At 37.7% G+C, this 6,152-nt stretch overlaps 1 pseudogene; it reads right to left on the bottom strand.

The window, feature by feature from the left end:
* Positions 1–2,763: 2,763 nt before the first annotated feature.
* LOC126064078 (olfactory receptor 5D14-like) lies at positions 2,764–3,708 on the bottom strand (annotated as a pseudogene).
* Positions 3,709–6,152: the final 2,444 nt, after the last annotated feature.

Raw genomic sequence — 6,152 nt, 5'->3', positions numbered from 1 at the left:
TTGAATGACTACCTCTTGATCTATGCACAGGTTACTCATGAGCACAATTAAGTGTTCTGGAATTCCCATTCTTCACAGTTTTGTCCATAATTCGTTATGATCTACGCAGTTGCATGCCTTTGCATAGTCAATAAAACATAAGAAAACATCTTTCTAGCATTCTCTGCTTTCAGTCAGGACCCTTCTGACATCAGCAATGATATAATTCATTCTGTATACTCTTCTGAAGGTGGCTTGATTTCCTGCAGTTACCTGTTGATGCACTACTACAAACACTTTTGAAAGATCATCAGCAAAATTTTACTTGTATGTGATATTAATGATAGTGTTCCATAATTTCTGCATTCACTTGGATCCTCTTTTTTTGGAATAGGCATAAATATGAATCTTTCCCAGTTGGTTGGTCAGGTAAGTGTCTCCCAAATTTCTTGACTTAGACGAGTGAGTCCTTCTGGTACTGTATCTGTTTGTTGAAATATTTCAATGGGTATTTTGCCAATTTCCTGGAGCCTTGTTGTTCGCCAGTGCCTTCATTGCACCTTGAACATCTTCCTTCAGTACCATGAATTCTTCATCATATTCTGTCTCCTGAAGTAGTTGAATGTTGACCAATTCTTTTTGGTATAGTGACTGTGTATATTCCTTCCATCTTTTTTGATGCTTCCTACGTCATTTAATATTTTCCCTGCAGAATCCTTCAATGTTGCAACACCAGGCTTGAATTCTTTCCTCAATTCTTTCAGTTTGAGAAATGCTGAGCTTGTTCTTCCCTTTTGGTTTTCTATCTCTGGGTATTTGCACGTTTTATTATACTACTTTAATTTTTTTTTTTTTAATTTGCCTTCTTGAACCATCCTTTGAAATCTTCTGTTTAGCCCTTTTATTTCATCACTTCCTCAGCTTACTTAGCTACTTGATGTTCAAGAGTAAGTTTCAGAGTCTCTTCCGACATCCATTTTGGTCTTTTCTTTCCTTCCTGTCTTTTTAATGACCTTTTGCTTTCTTCCTATATGATATTTTTGACGTCACTCCACAACTTGTCTGGTCTTCGGTCATTAATGAAAACTAAGAATAGCTTATTCTTGGGATAAGTACATTCTCACGAGAACACAGTAACCAGGAAATATAGTAAGGAGGCTTATTTCACAGAAATAAAGGAAAAATGGTAACAAGTTTAGAAAATTCATACATTCAGGATGCATCACCTAATACAATGCTCAATCTACATAGTAATGAGCCTCCAACTCTGGTTTCTTGAATTTTACATATATCAAAAGGCACTCATCTTGAGGCTAAATGCACTAAAGCTGGTAGACCACTTTACCAAAGAACTCCATAGGCTTAAAAAGTAGGTGCTCAGCCATGTATTCTACAGATCATGAAAGGGATTTATGAACTCATAGAATACAACACATAGAAGTAAAAATGTTTGCATGTACTCTCCAGAACATCTTGAGGTTATGTTGCATTAAGTAAATGGTCTTTCAGAATAAATTCTTCTTTGAGATTTCACCGTCTCTTACTGTTAATGTTGTTGTGTCAATTTTGATTATTAGGAACCCTGTAGGATAGATTATAACTGCTCCATAAGTCTTCCTAGCATTGTAGAAAAGAACTTGAATGCTGCTTCAAGTTAAAACAGAGAGGTTTAAGGGTTTAAAACAATTGCAATTAGGGAATTCCATAGCTTATTGAAAATGGAACCAGGTAGTCCTGGGGCAGGTTCTTTATACATGTATTCTTATGGGGTAAAAAGAGGAACTAAACCATAGGGAGGGCAATTACAGGACAGTCAATAAATATTGTAATAACCACATTCTGGTTGGTTATTGATTATTACTAATATAGTTAGTGACTACAAATAGTTTCACAGGATGCTTAGATCATGGTCACAGGATGCTTACATGTATTTTCTTTGTCTGTCTTGCAAAAGTATCTTGGTAACAGCACCCAGACAGCACTCTTCCTGAGTACATGTGTTCTGAGGGGTGCAGACAGTCACTTGGTTAAAACCGCTCGGGGCATATGGTTTCACATCCCTGTTTTGACCATCAAGGAAAAACATGTTTTTCCTCAAAACCACAGCTGTTAGTCTAGAAATCCAGATAAAAACTAGGTAGCATAGTCAGCATATTACGCCTCTGTCTCACTGACTGCCCTGAAAGTTGTCTTTTCCTGAAACATAGGCTCTAATCTTTACAGGAGTAGATTGCCATATCTCTTCTTCCACAGAGCCACTGGTGGGTTTGAACCACTGACCTTTGGGTTAGGGCCGAGTGCTTAACCATTGGGGTATATAGTATTGAGGAATTTAACCTCTAAGAGTTTTTGTTTCCTCATATATGAAACAGGATATTGATAGTATGCTATGTTATGTAATTACTTGGGTCTTAAATGTGATAAAGTTTGTCAAAACAACTCAGTGTCTATCACATAAAAAGCATCAAAGAAATATGTTATTATTAATAATAGTATCATATTATTATTATTGTTATTTGTCTTTATTGTGATTTGCAGTATTTGGTTAGTTTTCAGAAAATTTGAAGAAGCAGATAGATACTCCATGGATCAAAATCCTGTGGAGTTCACTCCAGAATTAAACTTCTTTGGCATATTCAAGGGATTTGAACTTCTCAATTCACAATATATTAACATGACAAACATTCATAAACATCTTGTACAAATACATCCTACAGATTTTAGAAGCATTGTAGGCTCTGGCCCAGTTGCTCATTGGGACTCCAACCGTGTTTTGAGTTTGGGTCAGTGAAATAGGACTTCTACACCTATTGACTTCCAGATGGCATCTTTCACGTCTTTGTTCCTCAGGCTGTAGATGAGGGGGTTCAGCATGGGGTTGACCACTGTGTAGAATACAGAGGCCACTTTGACTGTCTGCCGAGAGTTTTTGGAGTTAGGCACACAGTAGAGGGAAAGGATGGTCCCGTGGAAGATGGTGATGGCAGTCAGGTGGGAGGCACAGGTGGAGAAGGCTTTGCGACGTCCACTGGCAGATCGGATTTTTAGTACAGTCACAAAATAAAAACATACGAAGTGAGAATGATTGGTAGTGTACTCACCTCATTGAAGGTGGCAAACCCAAAAAGCAGAAGGTGAGGAATGCATTTATCAGAGCTAGAGACAGCTATGAGAGCAGTATACTCACAGAAAAAGTGGTTGATTTCATTGTGTCCAGAGAAGTCTAGAAGGAGAGCATAGCAAAGGAGTACCAAGGGGCCAAACATCCCCCCCAGATATGAGCCAGCCACCAGCAGGGCACAGAGTCTTTGTGACATGGCCACTGTATAGAGCAGAGGATTGCAGATGTCCACAAAGCGGTCATAGGCCATCACTGCCAGCAAGAAGGACTCAGTCACCACTGCAGTGCAGGACGGGAAGTACTGGAGCATACAGCTAAAGTAGAAGATGTTTTTATCTGCCATGACCAAGTTTTCAAGCAGCTTTGGAGTAACGATAGAGGAGTAAGAAAAATCAACAAAAGAAAGGTGACTAAGGAAAAAGTACATGGGGGTGTGAAATTTGGGGTTAATCTTGATGATCACTATCATCCCAAGATTCCCTACCACGGTGACAATGTACGTGATCAGAAACACAAGGAAGAGAGAAAATCTGAAGCTCTGGATAATGTGTGAATCCCAAGAGGGCAAAGGTTGTCTCCACACTCAGGTTTCTTTCAGCCATCACCATACTTCCTTGGAAGGGAAAGGGGTGGGAGGAGAGCATTGTTCCTGTCAAAGGAGAAGGTTTATGGGGGTGAATGACAAATACGTTTTGTTATGGTAGAGAAAAGAAAGTGAGAATAAAGAGTTATTGGAACTAGTTCTTTCCATGAGGAACACTTTATGCAAATAGCTGCTATGTGTATGCCAAACCAAGCTGAAGTCTAAATCATTTATGAATTTGCATTGCCCTTTGAAATATTAGAATACGGGTTTCCATAGAAATACTTGTGATATTGAGTGTGTAGGAGTTATATTTACACGTAGGTTAGCTCTTTTCTTGCATGCACACCTTGCATAGTACCATCAAATGCACATAACTGACACTAAGCAAATACATACGTACATATAGTACATACATACAGTACATAAGCTAGCAAGATTCTGTGAAAAAAATGTAAAATGTTTGTCTCAAAGAATAAAATATACTGCTGCTATATTTTGCCTGTATTCTCAAATCAATTAAAATATTTAAAGGAATATGCTTGTATTTTAAGGAGAAAATAAAATACTAAAGAACCTAGGAAAAAAGCAGTGCAATTTCATTAGCACTTTTTATTCCATGAAGGCTACTACTCCTTTCGAATATCTTGATTGCCCAGTGGTTGAGGCTAAGGGGGATAATGACTTCCTTTTGACATGAGTGGAGTGCCCACTTTGTTAGGGTTTATGGCTTAGCTTGATGTAAGGCTTATCTTCTGTTACAACCCAGGCATTATACATATATATAAAAAAAATACGTATATGTTTATTTTATATATATATTTTATGTAAATAAATAAATATATATATATATATATGAGTAGAGTAGAGGTGGCACGGTGGTTGAGTTTGGCTGCTAACCAAAAAGATGGGCTTTTTGAATCCACCAGTTGCTTCTTGGAAATTCTATGGGACAGTTCTACTCTGTCCTATAGGGTCGCTATGGGTCCAAATCAATTGGATGGGAATGGGTTCAGTTTTGGTTTGAGTAGAGTAGTGGTTAAAGTGCTCGGGTGCTAACTGAATGGTCAGCGATTCAAAACTCCAGCTTCTCCATGGGATGAAGATATACTTGTCAGCTTCCATAAAGATTTACAGCCTTAGAAATCATATGGGGCAGTTCTACTCTGCCCTACAGGGTTGCTATGAATTGGAATCGACTCAACAGCAGCTGATAAATATATATGTATATGCACACATACATGTGTACATGCACACATGCACACATGTATCATGTATACATGCATGTATATATATATTTTAGCGGTTCCAAGATTTATCAAATTAGAGTTATAACAGGATTAACTAGAAATTTATGTTTGCATATGAATTATAACTTGTTAACTCAATTCTTAGAAAAATTTATATACCAATTTAAGGTGCATTATAAAGAGGATAAGGATAAATATCCATTTTTAAACAGAAAGCTTTTCCTATTTTTTTTGTGTGTGAAACTGCTGTCAATGGATAATAAATATAAATATTTCCATATTAACTTCTCTCTTTAATATGATGGGGCTCGGACTTAGCAGTTACAGTGACGTAATATTAAAAGAAAAATCAGAGAAGATCACAGTTATCACATCAGGAAAATAATATTTTCACCGGTTCATTAAAAAACCTGAGGCAACTCACCTGCTGCAGAGAAACAGGCCACCACTGTCCTGTTTCTTGGTAAGCCGAGTATTTCGGGAGCATTGCAGCTATTACGTCTACCTCTACAGCCCTTGGGACTCCAACTCTGGGGAATCCCTAGCGTCTGTGCCTCAAGCCAATTAATTAAGGCAAGTGCCAGGTTCTTTGTACCACTGTTAATGACTGAAATTTCCTTGTAATCACATAGAAAAGTTGCAGCATGAAGTTGCCTACCAGGCTTTATTTGCACATTACTAAATGTCCTATGGGATTAATAAAACTAAGCTAAGGCAGGATTTCTCACATCAAAGATTCTTACCACATCTATAATACAATTGCCTAGAATTCTAGGTTATGAACTTTCCTAGGCTCAAATCAGAATTCCAAGGAATGAGACACAATCATACCCACATTTAAGAAGGAGCTTGGGTGACACGTATAAACATTGAGGTGTAAAAACCACTGCTAAGTGCTAAAACCACATTGGTAAGATGGTAAGATCTGGTGCTTTTTTTTTTTTTTAACAATCTTGGTGGCATAGTGGTTAATAGTTTCGCTGCTAACCAAAAGGTCAGCAGTTCGATGCCACCAGGTGCTCCTTGGAAGCCCTGTGGAGCAGTTATACCCCGTCCTATAGGGTCACTATGAGTCGGAATTGACTTGACTGGCAACGGGTTTTTTTTTTTTTTTTTTGGTATATTTAATTCGTTTAACTCATTCATCCATTAAGTCAACACATGTTTTAATATCTTATCATGCTGGTTATTTTACATTTGCCTCTACATGTCCATTTTC

This window comes from Elephas maximus, chromosome 20 (genome assembly GCF_024166365.1).
Source record: "Elephas maximus indicus isolate mEleMax1 chromosome 20, mEleMax1 primary haplotype, whole genome shotgun sequence".
Lineage (NCBI taxonomy): Eukaryota > Metazoa > Chordata > Mammalia > Proboscidea > Elephantidae > Elephas > Elephas maximus.
This window is presented reverse-complemented; position numbering and strand designations above follow the sequence as displayed.